This window comes from Lactuca virosa, chromosome 5 (assembly GCF_052849685.1).
Source record: "Lactuca virosa cultivar CGN04683 chromosome 5, Lactuca_virosa_CGN04683_v6, whole genome shotgun sequence".
Taxonomy (NCBI): domain Eukaryota; kingdom Viridiplantae; phylum Streptophyta; class Magnoliopsida; order Asterales; family Asteraceae; genus Lactuca; species Lactuca virosa.
Window position 1 is genome coordinate 296,923,863 of NC_136430.1, and position 18,975 is coordinate 296,942,837.

Sequence of the window (18,975 nt, forward strand, 5' to 3'; positions counted from 1 at the left end):
AACTAGATCATTGAAAAACTAAGTTGAGTCCTTCCAATCAGGGATAGCCTAGAAATCTTTTTTGACTTACAGAGTGTACTTAATCAAGCTAAGAAACTCTATGTCACATCAGTGCGCCAATCATATTCTCCAAGATATTTAACTATACTTAGAGTAAAGTCAAATATAGAAATGATAGTATTTACAGAATTCACACAAATTAAATTTAGTCGGACCCATTAATAAATTCGTTATCTTTAAGCTAACTATGATTCGTCACACTTTATTTATAGGAATTCATTATTCTAGAAATGGGTTTTTGATTTGAATTTAGTATTTAGATATTGGAACATTAAAACAATAATTATTATATTGTTTTGATATGGGATATGATCATCACATCAATACTTGTTGTATTCTATATTAATATGTTTAATCCATGAATAATCTTATTATTCTAAAAGTTCATAGTTGGTTATAATTGTGGGAACAAATATGAAGTAAGACTAATATGAATTGTATAGATTGACTCTCACCAGATGAAAGTATGTAAATGGTTGTAACCAAGTTTCATAGGTACTTGTCATAGAACTGGTACTGAATGGACCCGTATCAAGATCATCTCATGGATCGCTTTCGTGAGTGACACTTGATTAAAAGTGTGACAATTTGGAAATTCTTTTCACCAACTGTCACTAGAGATTAACATCAACAAATGATGATAATAGAGTTCTCATATTCCAGGAAAAATATGATTAGTTAGATAATAATAAAAGGGTCAAAAATTAGTGACCAAAAAGTTATATCACTTTTAATAATGGTTAGTGTATTTGAAAAGTACACAACAAAGTGATGCCAAGGATATAATCGATGTAAAAATTTGACTCCGATTGGAGGAGTTATGATTTTATAAAAGATAAAAATCAACCGCATTAATGACGCTATTAACGACAAAATGGTATAAAGAGATTGGTTGAGTTTAGGCTAAACTCACTAAAAGGAAAATTGTAGTACTCCGAGAGATAAGGACTTTGAAAGAAAAAGGTAAAAAATGGAGTTCGTATGAAGGATATACGATTTTTAGAAAAATATAAAATACTAGTTAAAAATAAAAGTTAAAATTTGACAACGCAACCTTAAGGAAAGTTGTAGTACTAGTACAGAGCTACACACATATATAAAGAGGGTAAGAAACAAGATTCATATAAGGATGATATGGATTTTTATAAAAGATTTAGAGGTGCGTGCCATGCTCGACGTGCACGTCTGACAACCAGATTCGTCGAGATTAGGGAGACGTGGACCATCAAAAGTATGACACGTGGAAAACTCTAGATGGAACCACTATAAATAGAGGTGCTCGCTTTCTTATTTTCTCATACCAAAAAACTCTTTCTCTATCTCTCAAGCTATTTCGTAAGTCCACTCAATGGCACGAAGATTCAGATGCAATAGCTTGGATGCTTCAGATTACGCTACTAGAGTGAGTTCACGGTCCTTATTTCGCCATTTTAAATGTTTTACGGGGGGAGGGGGAGGGGGGATAAATGGTTATCAAACTACTTTATCAAAATATATTTATGTCTATAAATACCAATCGTTTTATAAAGCTTGAAACCTTAGGATAATGTACATATAGATACTCTACCTAGTTCTAAGCTATGATATTATGCCTAAGAGTTATGATGCATGATAGTCTAGGAAGAGATATTTTCTAGGTGTTATAATGGCCAATTTCCTAGGATAACATAGTACCTAGAAGTAATGCTAGTCAAATATAGGGATATGCATTGTACCTAATCGTTACTCTACCCAAATATCCTGTTTTCAAATAACCATAATTATGGTATATATATATGTATCGAAAAAATAATATATATATATATATATATATATATATATATATATATATATATATGAGTTCTAAAAGATATAATTATAAAATATAAAATTAAAATGGTTTATATTGTGATAGTTATAGGAAAATCGCTAACAAAGATAAAAGATAAAATATAAATACCTAAGTTTAATGCGTTAGTGAGTTGTTAATATTCATCCAATAGCCTTGATTAAATTCGGTTACCCTGATACCTGTAATCGTTAATCTTGCGAGAGATAGAAAGATATGCATAGATATATACGGGAATTGACACCCCCACCTGCGATTGCTAGCTACAATACCGACATGATAACTTTCTTATTAATCACTATTCAACATCCGATGAAGCATCGTGGCGGGGAATCACTAGTCAAACAGTGTCGATTATGGGGGCTCATGGTAATACATTACAACCACCTTAGAGATCCGACTACGAAAAGGGACGCCTTAGAGTGGTATAAAATATGTTAGGCTTAATAAAACATCCTAAAAGATAGTAAATTAGGATTAATAAAATATCCTAAAAGATAATAAGATAGTATCGGTAAATATCCTACAGAGATAGTAAATTAGGAATTGTAAAGCATCTTATAGAGATAATAAGACAGTATTAGCAGAATGTCCTAAAAAGATAATAATTCAAGACGTGATATAATAAAACATAGGAAACCAGAAATTTAAGAATCATAAAAACATATAGAAAGTTTTCAAAAAGAGTTTTTTTTACGTTTACCTCAAAACCTGTGAACTCACCAACATCAAGTTGACGTTTTCAAAAATCGCATGTGTTCCTAGGATGAAGTAAAGATCAACGCAAGGAAGGATTATCAGCTCGCAGTTACATGGGTTTAATTTAATAAATAGTTATGGTTTGCGCTTTGTGATTTGGGTAATCTATGTAGCGTCGCCACACGGCATTTCCGCCAACGGCCGGGGAAGGTGTGACAAAAAAGTACTATCTTTGTATCCTTAACACTTGAGATACATAGTGGGACTTAAGTATATGGAGTGTTGTGCTTTTATATGGTCAAATGTTGATCCTTAAACAGGTATGTGTAAACTATGCAAGAGGCTTATGTAGTCAAGATGGGAGTTGTTCCTCTTATGTGTTGAGAGTTATACATCTGCTGCAATACCCAAAGTAAAACACCAAATGAAATTGATTGTGATCCTAGTGTCATGTTCAACAGGATATCTTTAACAAAGGGATAACTGATAAACTTACCTTATACATCAATTGAGGCTTTGAGCTTTTGGGAAGGGATTTTGATGAATGATATTCCTCGTCGTATGTTATTGGGGATAGTGAAATGTGGCTAGACATTCACCACTTTCTATATCAATCTATGATGAGTCTTGTGCAAGTGGGAGATTGAACAATCTTGTATGCCCAAGAGTCGTTATAGCATGATATTGCTAATAACATATGATCCTTTATAGAAAGTTTTTTTTGGAAAGGGAACTTCCCTAACGAGGGTTTTCGGACCAGCTTTCGCGCACCGACTAATCCCTCGCTGCAAACATGAGGCTTTGGCTCATGCACTGGAGTCACTGCAGGCGAACCTCCATGGCCACAAGGGTTGAGTGCTGCCAAGATTTGAACATGGGTCAATAGGTTATCCACCATATCTTCCACATGCCTTACCAAGTCACCACAACCCAGGTGGTTTCCTTTAAAGAAAGTTACCACTAATTGATGATGTATTTGTATAATTTGATTACTAATAAATATATCAACACTTGTATTTAATTGGTAAAACACAATTTTATGAAAATAATATTTACCAACATATTGAGAATTATTATTTCTAGGAAATAATAATAAAGAGAACAAAACTAGTAATATATCATATGTCATGATTATTTAATTTATGTATAAAAATTTGATCACTTTGAGTAATCATATACTTGGAATGTTACTAACTAGTTAAAGATAAAGTAACGATCAATTGGTTTTTGTCTCTTTCACTCATCATGGGGGGCCAAGGCATGGGATTGCTTTTTATTAGTTTATTACATCTCCCATGCTTGTAAGAAGACCATGCTTTTACTTTATGGTTTATTGACTTGTCTTTTGTTTACATTAGATGATAGATATAAGAAAGGCTTGCTAGCGTTTGATGGGTTAGTTCTTGCATCGTTCTCTCTTCTTTTCTCTCTTAAATGGAAAAAAATTAGAAGGCTTTTTCCCTTCTCCATCTCTTGCTTTTTGGTGCACGTTCTTGGATCTTTAAGTTGGTACTTTTTAATAACTTATTTGGTATAAGTCTTAAATCTTAATAAAAACTTATTAACAAGTGTTTACTAGCATATTTTGGTGGTTCAAAGCTTACTTGGTGGATACATTATAGAGAACTTCTACTTGGAGGTTTAAAGCCATCTTCATCAACTTCATAATTGCCAAAAGGAACCAATGTCTTCAAAGGTTGTTACACTTTCTTCTTCTTTGGTTATGTTTAAAATGTTTTAAGTTTATTAAAAAAAATGCTTTTGTTGCTATTACATCAAATTTTAGAATAAAAACCCAACATTAGTACTTTGGGGGCACAATATGGAGATGATTCTTATTTGGGAAAGCTGAAAGCGAGTAGCAGGGACCATATATATTCATTGTGTTTGTGATTTCGGGGACGAAATCATCCTGAGTGTGGGAGAATTGTAATGCATGCAATTTCGGGCTAGATGTTTAAGGGATTTAGTTACGATTATTCATTTTATTGAATAATGAAAATCCATGAATAGGATAATTATAAATAAATAAGAATCCTTCATACACAATATGGGTTATATAAATGCTAATTATATTTATTTATTGCGTACATGTTTTATGAACAAATATTATTGACTTATAATATTTGTATAAAACTTATCATAAACTTAATGAATTACGTTAAATAAATATGGATAAATAAAAGATTATTTAGGAAAAATAATATTGACGAAAGTTATGGTAGTCGTGATTACGAACCTGTGAGAATAAAGAACGCCGAAATTTGACATCATATGAAGAAATTATGATTTTTCGAAGTTTCGTGTTCGACATAATACAACCATGTGTTTCATAAAATATGAAACGGGCATAGATTACTTGTACCCAAAACAATTTAAACATGAGTTGATGTTCTCGTAAATATGAATCTTTCGATATAAAGAACATCGAGAAATGATTTCGTATGAAGAAGATATGAATTTCGCTAACTCTTTTACAAGGTAACCTTTATAGACTGTAAAGTAAAAATAGATTGTGAATCAGCTGATGAATTATAAATAAAAGTTGTAGTACTTGTTGATACGAATCCATTGATATAAAGAACGTCGAAAACAGAGCTCGTATGCAAGAGATACGGTTTTTAGAAGATTGCAAGAAATACCTGCTGAAGGAGGCGTGACACCACCCAGAGCATGCCAGGTGGCACCGGCTATAAACTAACTATGCTAGAAAACCTATAAGTTGAGTTACACTTGTTATGCTTTTAAGTGTAACTTATATTCATGTTCATTGTCGTTATTATGAACCTATGAATAAGATTTTTCAGTAATTCTAGTTAAAATACTAATTGATCTACTTACGGGAGTGATGTCTAGGCAAGATCTTAGTGAGGTGTTTCAAGTGGATTTTCCAAACAGTATATTTATATACCAAATGGATCCTGCCTCGAATATGATCTTACCTGGTCATTCCTTATTTGATAGAACTCGGTATTCTTTCGGATTATTGAAACATCTGGGAAATAGTTATTATAACCTTATAACTACGAACGAATACTAAAACTTAGTAATATTCGTATTCAGGTCTTTAAAAGGGAAAAATCAAAAGTGTTAGGCGATGAGCTAACCTAACCACAAATCTTCCACATCAAGCAGGTGAGTGCATTGTCACTTTCATGAGCATGATTATAAAAAAAGTATTTATTAGAAGTATTTATTATGAATTAAATGCTTATATGTGTATTAAATGCTCATTATCTGGAATATATGTTAAGTGTATATTTCGTAACATTACATGGCAATTTTAAATAAAAGTATTAGTACTTTAGAGATTAAATGTATACCAAATGCTTACTGTTTTGAATTTTGTGCTAAATGTATTCATTTATTATAACAGTATTAAATAAACAAGAAATTGTATTGGAAGTTGATTATATATATTGCAGTCATACCTACTTATAAAGTAAGACTTATATAAGATACTTAGTTTAAAGTAAGTTAAATAAGTGCTTAGTTATACCTGTATTATGATATTTTTTAATAAATAGGAATTATGTACTGAAAGTTGATTACATATATTGTAGTTTTGATGAGTTATAAAATAAGACATATAAAGGATACTTAGTTTTATGTAAGTTGAATGAGTGAGTTGTTATACCTTGTATTGTGATAGTATTGCATGAACACAAAGACTATTAAAAGTGAATTTCACGTATTATAATATGGTCTAGTTATAGACTAAGGCTTTTCAAGGATACCTAGTTCAAAGTAAGTTGAACGAGTAGGTAGTTTTTATATTGGAGTGTGTGTAAGTTTGGAATGGAGAGTAGTGTTATGCTTGATGACACTATTACGTGTCAGGTTACGAGTTACATACCGTCATATTGTACTAGTATTCCTCCTCTTTTTAAACAGCCAAAAATGATGTGTCTCTATCGGACAACCGGTGGGTATGTATGGTCATCTGCCGAAGTAAGATGACGACCAATAACGAAACTATCTTGTGGAACATTATTAGGTTCATAGTCTGTAAGTGTTAATGAATTATACTTACCCAGGGAAAAGGATTGTGTGTTCATTCGGGTACACTATCCCTCAATGGTGGCCTTTATTGACTTACGCATGCAGCCAATGAATCCCCAAAGTAGTATAGTCAACTCATTGCTTTCATTGATCCATTAGGATAGATTTAAGAAGATCATTGTTATCGGATCAGTATGTGAGGATCGACGAGATGCATAACTAAGGGTAGATTGGCTTATAGATATCTGTCATATGATATATATATATATATATATATATATATATATATATATAGGGTTAGGATTAAATGTGAATGTTAAATATAGTATGAATGTATGACTGAATTTAGACCGTTGGATCAGAAAAATCAAGTGGTTAAGAATGGATCCTGGTTTTTTAATTTCCGATTAATTTTTAATTAAATAGCTGGTAATAGCGTTATTTTAGGAAATTGAGTATTTCTTGGTCTATTTTAAAAAATGGAAATCGACATATTAAATGCGTACAACCTGATTTTTTTGTTCCACCAGCTAACAACATTCCATGTTAGTAGGGAGAAGGCAATCAAGCTCAAGATTACGGGATTACAGGAATGAGAAGGCGATCAAGCTCAAGATTACATGAGAACTTCAAATCGAAGTTCACAAACACAACATCTGCTCCACTGATGCTCGGCGACGACGACAATGATTTTTTCACTCCACCACCAACAGGTTTTTGTCTTTTTTTTTTGCGATTTATTCTTCCAAAATAAGGTTAAGAAACATACATTCTTTACGAATTTACATGTATTCTTGGAGAATGTTGTATGAAAGTTTAGTTTATAACAAGTTAGGGTTTAGTTTTATTTTTTTACAATGTTAAGCAGACTTTGGGTTTGTTGGTGTTGTTGGTAATAGTAGTAGCTCTTCAATTATTATGTTGTACTTGTATAATTAATTCTCTAATAGTAAATGGTTTATTACAATGCTTTTCTTTGTTCAGATGAACTGGTTTATTACTATTGGATTGTACATTGGTTTTGGTTGTACAGGGTTAATATTAGAGAAAAGTTGGGTTATAAAATGGTTGTGCTTGTAATGTGTGTACATGAAAATGGTTTATTAAAATGGTTTTGGCTGTCAGATTAATTGTGTAAGAGCATGCTTTTATGATTGTGTATTCATTGATGGGTTATTAGATTGGTTTTTTTATGCACAGTTTATTTTGTTATGTATTCAATTATAATACAGGAAATTAAATAGTTATTTGATAATACAGTGGGTTAGTAATTGAAGTCAACTATTCTTTGAGAATACTGTGAAAAAAGACATCAATTTTTTTGTTGTGAATACAGTAGGTTAGTAGAATGGTTTACTTTAAACTATTCTAAAAGAATTGTAATGACTAATACTCATTTTGTAAATTGTTTTCATTGACCGAATGTGTCGTAATAGAACAACCTCTGAAGCAGAACCGGAAGATGAAGAAGAATTTCCAATGGTAGAACTTATTGTATAACAGGAAGCAACTATGATTGAAGGGGGGATGTAAATAAAAAAAACACAACGCATAATCAACAAAGAAGGGAAGAAAAGTACAAATAAAATATGATGATGGAAATGTTGGTGAAATCAGATTGAAAAGTAAGTGTGATGTAACCGCAAGGGGTAATACAAGTAAAAAAAGATATTGGTGCTAGGAAGAAAAAACCAATTGAAATATCTAGCACTTCGAAGAAGAGGTTTGAAAAAAGGTAAGCCAAAAGATATTGGAAAGGAAAATGGATAAAATAAACATCCGGAAGGGATTAGTAGACAAAATAGTAGAATGTCATCGACTAAGATGAGCATAACTGTTAGGATTTTGACAAGGGCACAAAGAGAACAAGTGAGAAAATGGGTGTAGGTACCCTGTTAGAAATCGATAGTCTACCAGGACACTTGAACTACTATATTTTGGGTAAATATGATCCATTGACCAATAGACTGGTGTCACGTCGAACGATGCGTTGGAAATAACCAAGGAAAGGATACATGAGATTATAGGTATAGCTATGGAGGGCGTTAATATTAAGGACCTACCTTCATGTAAGACGAATAATCCAATGCTTGAAGAATGGAAAGTTCAATATCAAAAAAAAAACTGTTTTCAAGTACATCATATTTGAAAAGAATAAATGAGTCAACAGTGGATGTCATTCTCTTTAGACTTAGTTTTATTATATGGTTTATCAAAACTTTGATTAAGTCAAAGAAAATGAGGAAAAGTAAAATAAAAGTTATTGAGAGGTTAATTATGTTAGAAGAATATTCAACTATGTGTTAGTACATGGTTGATAGCTTGCTTCCAAGGAAGCAATTGTGGAATCAGGACAACCGATTTTGCTATTTCTCGGGCCTACTACCGTATTGTTGGTATGAATGGCATTTTTAAATACAATTGATTATTAGTTTATAATGTCTATGTTATTATATTTTTCCAACAAATTACTAATTTGTATGTAGCTGGTTTATGTGTTTAGTATCCGCATCAGTAAAAGCATTAAATTAAAAATGAACTCCTTTTATAACACATGTTATTGGAGATATGTTGAAACAGATCAAGGACTTTGAGGTGATTGTGAATGCTCTTGGGATGGGACAGTTCATTGGAAAGGGAAGATGATGAGCATGAAGATGAATGTAGTGACACAGATAAGGAGTTGGATACGGTTGAAAGAAAGATTGTTGATGAGGAGGCAAACAATATTATTTTCTATCCATTTAACATTTCTAAATTATTAAATTATCTTTTTCAACTGATTTCATAAAGAATAATTACATATTTTACAATTTTATTTAAGAATACACACATTATAATGAACTTTATAATTTTGTAATGCACATTCATTAAGAATGTAGTGTTTATGTCATAAAGTTTTTAAAGAATGATTATGTGTGATGTCGTATATGAGGCTCTAATGAGTTATAAAATTACTTAATTCTTAAAGATTGAAGTAATATGAGATTTTCCTAGTATCAAATATTCTAAAAGAATTCTTGGCTATCCATGTAACATTCTACATTGTTAATTTCTTTTTTGCAACTGATTCGTAAAGAATAATTACAAATTGTGCAATTTTATTTAAGAATGCATACATGATAATGACTTTGTAATTTTGTAATACACATTCTTTAAAAGGGTGTTATTTATGTTATAAGGTTCCTAAAGAATGATTATGTGTTATGAGGTATATGAGGTTGTAATGAGTTATAAAATTACTTAATTCTTAATGTATGAAGTAATATGAGATTTGCGTAGTGTTTAAAAATCTTAAGGAATTCTTGTCTCTTCATTTCACATTTTGCATTGATAAATTCTCTTTTTCAACTGATTCGTAAAGAATTATGGCAAATTTTACAATTTTATTTAAGAATGCACGCATGATAATGAACTTTGTAATTTTGGAATACACATTCTTTAAGAAGGTGTTGTTTATGTTATGAGGTTGCTAAAGAATGATTACTTGTTATGAACTAAATGAGGTTGTAATATTCTTAAAGATGATATTAATATGAGATTTGCATATTATCAAATATTCTAAAAGAAACAAGTAGTATTATTTTATTTTGACACTTTAAATATTTGCTACTTGCAGGCTTATTATACAGTTTTTGACGTCGGGTACAATAAAATATTGATTGAAAAAAGCAGAATGAAGAAGACATTAATTGGAGGACTGGAAATTTTTCCCGAAAGTGAATTATTGAACTATGTAAAATATATCAACATTTGAAACGTCTATTGATTTGCTTCTATATATATCACTATTTTAATTTAGGTAAACATATAAGATAAAAGGAAAATGGCGATCATACCCTGGGGAGATTATATAAGATCAATGGTTGAAGTCTAGTCATACATTCACACAGTAATTATGGTTTATATATGAACCTAACTCTATATATATATATATATATATATATATATATATATATATTGTTTGATAACAATTGGTTTTGCAAGGTTATTATATGATTTATTATCATTAAAATATTATGGGATTGAAAACTTTATGTATCTCACCAGGTTTTCCCAAAACATGGCTCACTCAAATTATATGCATCGCATGTAGTGGTGGTAAGGTTGCTGAAACTTGATTAGGATGTCGAGTGATTAAAGAGACAATATGCAATAGTAATCAAGATTGTTAGGACTTTATGTTGTAAATTATATTGTGTATTAATTATGACATCCTTAGGATTTTATATTTTGAAACAACATTTGTACTCAATATATTTTAATAAAATGGGACATTTTCAGCAAACAAAGAATGCATGGTTTTAATAGCGTAAAGAAAAAAAATTGGTTTGGAAATTTGAGGATGTCACAACCACAACCGCCACTGCCAACACCACTACCTCTGTCACCAACCGACCCTACAACTGCCACCTCTGTCACCTCTATAACCACCACCTCTGCCACCACCATCTCTTTCGCCACCACCACCATAATCATATAGGATTAATCACTTTATGAACAGACATATATTTATAATAATTTATGATTATGCTTATATGTATAATCTGGTGTAATCATATATGATTATACATCTCTTTCATATAATCTATTAGGATTAGGCATATCCTACCGGGTCTGTACGCTGAAACGGAATATAATAAATATATAGTTGAAATTGAATTTCAAGATGTCTATGTTTTTTTTTTCAGAATCTCAAAAGAACCGTCATCTATATATATACTAGTTTATAACCCATTGTAACCACGGTTACAACATTAGTTAAAATTTTATAGTAAAATTCAAACTTATTAATCAATTATTTAAAAAAAAACGATTAACTAAGAGATATTTTTTTAGTTATATAAAATTATAATTATTGATTTATATGTGACCTTATAATCTTTATTAACTTTATTTTAATAGTTATTCTAATGTTATTAATTTAATGTATATAGAATGAAAAATTTAAAATTTGAAATTTAAAATGAAACATCAATACGTTGACAAGTGGCATGACATTAATTATAATGCCTAATAATGTGACACATGGCAAAAAGAGAATAAATTATTCTTTTACTAGCCGTAACCTCGCGCGTTGCGCAAGAATGCATTTAAGTGGTTAAAATAATTATGGGAAAAAATAGAAATATGTTGAAATTTACGTTTTTAGTCATGTTTTGGGCATTAACCGAATTATCAAATAACATAAAAATCCATCAACTTATATTTTGATACTATTTAATATAGTTCATACCGTATAAACTTTACTTTTACTTTTATAATATCCAATATATATTATAAGTTTTTGTATAACATTAATATAATCTACTTTTCTTATGTCCGATAATATTTTTTGGATAAAATAAGAAATAAGTTGTTTTGAATGAGCTATTAATAAACAATATTAAATTAATAAACTTTGTATTACACTATTTATTTTACACCAAAACATCTAAGGTTTCATATATGAACTTTCAAATATTAAACATTGAAATTAAGAATGAAGTCATACAAAATATATCATTATACATAAATGTCATCAAGAGTTTTAAAATAAGTCGATTAGTAAATATGATATTTAATTTTAATTACATACTTTGCAAGGCGTACGTTTGACTTTATGTTGGTGCGCCGAGAATCCTTTTCCTTAATTTGTACTTAAAAAATTAAGGTGAATAGGAATATAAAATAGATATTACTAAGCATTAATATAAATAATTAAAAAGGGTATGTGGATCTACTACCACCGGTTAAAGGCAACATACATCTCTACTGGTATCAATTCCTATGTGAAATTGAAGTAATCATTCTATGTACACCTTTTTTCTAATTACATAAACAAAAATGAGTAACCAAACATAAAAATGTTATATTTACTTAGGAAAAATATTTTAGTTAACTAACAAATTAAATAATATAAGTTTAAGAGTTAGGAGTTCGAAAACATTAATATTATTATTAATCAATCAATTAAGTAACACATGTTGAAATTTTTACAATCATTATTAAAAAGCATCTGAAATATTAGATTTTAAATGAATTTTGGTTGAAGTGTTTTGACCTCTATTATAATATATATATATATATATATATATATATATATATATATATATATATATTATATATATATATATATATATATATATATATATATAGAGAGAGAGAGAGAGAAAGAGAGAGAGAGAGATAGAGAGAGATGGAAAGTATAACATATGTATGAGTTTTAATTAATTATCTTTTTGAAACGGTACAATTACAAAACAAAAAAAACATATTTAAAATATTTAATTAAATATTTTCGACATCACCCTATATAACATATGATAAATATATTAACGATTAAACCACAATTTACAACGACTGTATTACAATAATCCAAAAACGAATTAGTATAACAAACTTACAAATTAAAAGCTTTAATATAATAGCATATCTCCAAAAGTGGCATTAAGACCTCAACCCAACACAAAAACCTTTAAGTTTGTTTTCTTTCTGAAATTTGTATATGATTTATATGCATGTCTTCCCAAAAGATTGGCCTTTTATAGTAAACTTTTCACTAAATGTTAATTAAACATAATATAAGTTATAAAACTTTTGAGTGTTAAATCATAATTAAGAAAACTTTTGAGTTCTATTAGTTAAAAAGGGAGTTTCAAATGAATGTGGTTTGAGGAAGTTAAAAAAGGGGGTTTCAAATGCATGAGATTCAAGAAAAAATGTTAGCTTTATAAGTATGTATGATTAGAATTAGATTTTATATATATATATATATATATATATATATATATATATATATATATATATATATATATATATATATATACTAGACGAATTCCCGCGCGTTGAGCAGCGAAGATTAAAAATATATTGTTAAAATATTGAAAAATATATGTTTAAAATGGTTATGTTATTGACATTAAATTTGAGATAATATTTTTACACAAATTTATATATATATATATATATATATATATATATATATATATATATATATATATATATATATATATATATAATCTCAATTATTTTGAACAATAATATTCATTGACATCAACCCACATTCCTCATTAATAGAATTAAATATAATTATCTATTTAATATTATTTTTAACAATTATTATTATTGATTAATTATATTTTTACTTATGCGATCATTTTCTAATTTCAATAATGATGTTTATTTAAAATACAATTTATTTATAGCTAAATGTAATTTATAATTTGATGTTATTATCATTTAAAATTGTTATAATTAATTTTAAACCACTTATTATTAATAATAAGTTAAAGAAGACTTTTAAGAAACGCTTAATATTATTATTAAAATGTGAAACATACACTAAATAATAAAGTGATAAGATAGATAATTTGCATTTCAAAAGAGACTTGCATGGATAATATGACATATCAATGTTATTTCACTAATTTGATTTTATTATTTATAATTATTGCTTATTAATTTTAAAATCACTTGTTATTATTAATAAGTGAAAGAAACTTTTAAAAAGCACTTATTATTATAATGAAAATGTTAAACATATACTAAAATATAAAGTGATAAAATAGACAATATAAAGTGATAAAATAGACAATTTGCATTATTGTTTTGAAGCAACATGAACATACAAACATGTATACAATAGTTAATTAAATATTATATATATCACCTTCCATAACATATGATCGATAACATGAATCTAATCTGATTTACATAAAAATTTCAACCACAACATACAATGATATTCTTAAAAGAATACTTAAATCAAGAAAATACAAAAAAGAATTAGTATATAACAAACTTACAAATTAAAAAACTTAAACATAATAACATGGCTCGAAAAATTGTTCAAGCCCTCAAACCAACAGAAAAAACTTTAAACTTGTTTTCTTTGTGAATTTTGTATGTGATTTGTATTTGTGCGTCTACACAAAAAGATTGACATTTTTATAGTAGAGTATCCATTAATTGTTTATTAAATATATTATATAAGTTATAAAACCTTTGAATTGTTAATCATTATTAAGAGACTTTTGAGTGGTATTCATTAAAATAGGAGGTTTCAAATGCAAGAGGTGTTTGCAAATTTTTATGAGGATTTCAAATGCATGAGGTTCAAGGAAAAATGCTAGCTTTATATATATATATATATATATATAATTTTTTATTCCGAACGATATTTATAAATTAAATTTGGTGCAAAGAGAATAGCGATCTTGGAATGTTGCTATTAAATTTATGCACATGGGAACAAGGGTGTCTCTCTGAGGGCTCCTCCTTTTCCTTTGGTAGGGAATTATGCTTGGTGCAACCAAACAATCACTACCCCACGTAAGAGCTGCCCTTTAATGTCTTAATACCCCCAAGACATGTTTGGGCTATGTGCTTTTCATCAAAAGTTTTCTTAATACGTAACAGAACCTTTTTCTTTTAATATGTTGTATTTGTTTTTCTTTAAATGAAAATACAAAAGACTAAGCATATCGGGAAGATTGAAAAAGGAGATTAATAAAATAAGACTAATCATAGAAAGCGTTTCCCATGATTTAACAAATAATTACAAAAATTATTTAAACAGGCTATGATTTTTTTGCCACTCATGACCCACTAAAACTAGTGTTATATCATCAGGTGTCGATTTTAGTTTAGAGATTTTTTACTAAGTCTACAACACAAATAATTCTCTTAAACCACGACTCAGAAACAAATTATAACATTCAACTTCTTAACATTAAGTACACCCAAAATTTTCCATTTTTAATTTATAAATAATCCGGTGTACATTCATGATATATATATATATATATATATATATATATATATATATATATATATATATATATTAAACATGAATGTACATATTATTTATAAATTAAAAGTCGAAAACCTTGAATGTATTTCATGTTAAAAAGTCGAATATTACAAGTTTGTATCTAAATCGGGTAAATCCCTGAGTTGACCGGGGACGGGGACGGGGATGGGTATTACCTGAATGCAAAAAGCGGGGATGGGGATGGGGATGGTTCTATTTGTCGGGTACCCATACCCGTATCCGAAACCGGCCCGATGGGTACCCGATATATATATATATATATATATATATATATATATATATATATATATATATATATATATATATATATATATATATATATATATATATATATATATATATATATATATATATATAGTATTATTTATGTTTTTATTTTAAATAATGTATAAGCAATGTTCAGTAGAAAAAGTAAGGTTTTTTAACAATCAAACATATAGTTTTGTGAAGACTTTTTATGTCTTTTTTTTTGCAAAAAATAGTTTAATTTGTACACTTGAATATTATTGTTCGTATTTAAAGACATTCAGTGATTATAGTGCTCTATATTAATTTTGTAAGTTTTTTTTTGTTGGTTAATCTATAATTATGAGTTATTTTTCATAAAACTTCAAAACTTTGTAATGGGGAAAAATCCCCGATTACCCATTGGGGATCTCCGTTACCCATTGAGGATGGAGATGGGAATGGATTTTTAATCCCCGATGGGGATGAGGTCGGATATGGGTATGGGGATGAGGATTCAGATATGGGGATGGAGAACACGAAACCCGGTATACCCGTACCCATTGTCATCCTAGGTAAAACTACATGATAAACTATCTAGAAAATATAAAATTAAATACAACAACAAATAAAATATAATGATTTAATATTATAATACATAATACAAATACATAATATATTTCATTGAATTAAAACAAAGTCTACATAACAATTTTTCCAAAACAAGTGAAATTTTTTGCATCACATGTATTATAATCGTAATATTATCATGAATTTTTAGTATCTCATCATGTGGCCCTCTTTGATCGACTTTCAAACAAACATGTTCTCCTATTAGATAAGCTTTAGTTAAAAAAATATTTAGTTATTTAATCTATTATTAATGATATATTATGTAAGTATCATGAATTTTATAGAAATGGTTTATATATGGCATATCTATTAACTATGTATACAATACTGTTTTGAAAAATCAAGTTTATCATAGCAAAAAGGAAGTTAATTTGTATATAATAACTTTTTGCAATACACAACAACTTATGGTTTAGAATATTGTATAATATAAAATTTGTGTAATCATTGAAAACATAAATTATTATATATGATAAATTTCAAACTAAAATATATAAATAACTATCAATTTAATTTTTATTAAACCTACAAATAGAACCATCAATAACTTGTTTTTTTGGTAACCATCATTTCAATTTGAATTTATTGTTAAAATAAAAAATTTACTTTCTTATAGCTTAAGAGCATCTAAAAATAACTATAAATTAGGTTTTAAACATATATTTGATGTTAAACTAAGTGAATTTCCGGGTGTTGTTCAGAATAAATTTATGTAGTTACAATTTTGGCAAATACATGTTGAAAATTATTATTTTATCAACATAACTGTGAGATAATAAATCTTATGTTAAATCGATACATACAATTGTAATTATATTAAATCCTATTATAAAATAAATATATATTATAATAATATCACTCAACGACCTCTATCCACGATTTGCATGATGAATAAATTAAATTTGGTTCTTTTGCTCTTGATTTAGTATTAAATTTAACCTTGTCTCTTTGTTGATTTGACATATTGATTTTAACATTAATCCAATATTATTAAGATTAATCATTTTAGTTAAAAAAAATAATTTAATTATAAAAGTAATTATTTGACAATTATCTATTATTTCTTAGTGTACTAGGAATTCTATTTAAGACAATCATAGTTCCATTTGTTTATATTATGGTATGTGAGGTGAGGAGTGCACGTTCAAATAACTAATTAGGACTCAGGAATATGGGGGAAGCGCCGATGGTAGGGTTCTAAGGGGCATGGACCCTAGTAGGGTCTAGGGGTAGAGCCCCTGGAGGTGTTCCCTGGAACACGCCGTTTCACTCCGAAAATCGTCATCTTCTTCATACTTATAGTCGATTTGGAATTTGCATATAGATATAATGAAAAAAAAAATTGTATTATGTCAAATTTATCTCTCAAGAACACAATATATCAATAATATATTATATGTTTATGATTTTGATTAGGCTTGTAATAAGAATTGTTTTCTTGGATTATCCCGCGATCTGAGTCCATGTAACCCTAGGCTTAGGGTTGAATTATAGATTTCAGAAAACGTTTATACACGATCAAGAAATTATCTAAATTTTATTGTTATTCGAAATCCCAAATTCTAACATTGCACGAGGGACATAATTTTTTTCACATCAATTCCTTTTTTAAGAAGATTTGATCTAGTCATTTTTTTTTTCACACCAATTCTTTTTTTTTCAAGAATATTTTTTTCACATCAATTAGGACTCAGGAATATGGGGGAAGTGTCGATGGTAGGGTTCTAAGGGGCATGGACCCTAGTAGGGTCTAGGGGTAGAGCCCCTGGAGGTGCTCCCTGGAACACGCCGTTTCACTCCGAAAATCGTCATCTTCTTCATACTTATAGTCGATTTGGAATTTGCATATAGATAAAATGAAAAAAAAATTGTATTATGTCAAATTTGTCTCTCAAGAACACAATATATCAATAATATATTATATATTTATGATTTTGATTAGGCTTGTAATAAGAATTGTTTTCTTGGATTATCCCGCGATCCGAGTCCATGTAACCCTAGGCTTAGGGTTGAATTACAGATTTCGAAAAACGTTTATACACGATCAAGAAATTATCTAAATTTTATTGTTATTCGAAATCCCAAATTCTAACATTGCACGAGGGACATAATTTTTTTTCACATCAATTCCTTTTTAAGAAGATTTGATCTAGTAATTTTTTTTTTCACAACAATTCTTTTTTTTTCAAGAAGATTTGATCTAGTCAATATCCGATCCAAATGAGTATGCCACACTAAGACATTAACTTTGATCGATAGGGACTTATTCCATCTAATAGCCAGTTCCGATCAGAATGGAAATTAATGGGAGTCCATAATGCATACAAAACATATAAAAATATAAAATTATGAAATTAATGTATTTTGGGTTTTTTTCGGCAAAAAAATATCAAACAAGTTTTCTACAAAACTACGTCTTAAGAGCATCTCCAATGGGAGCTTTTTTTAATAGGTTATTACTATTGACTAATTAATAATGAGCACTTATTCCCATTGGAGCAAATGACTTTTTTGCTTATTTTTATTGACCACTCAATATATATTAAGTGGTCAATATAGTTTAATCATTTGTACATTTTATCCCTCATCTTCTAATCATATTTTAATTTAACCCTTATTTTTATTTTAGCTTTCAATTTATTTATTTGTTTACTAGTTAGTTAATTCTACCAAATATTTAGTGATATTTTACTTAAGAATTATAAATATAACG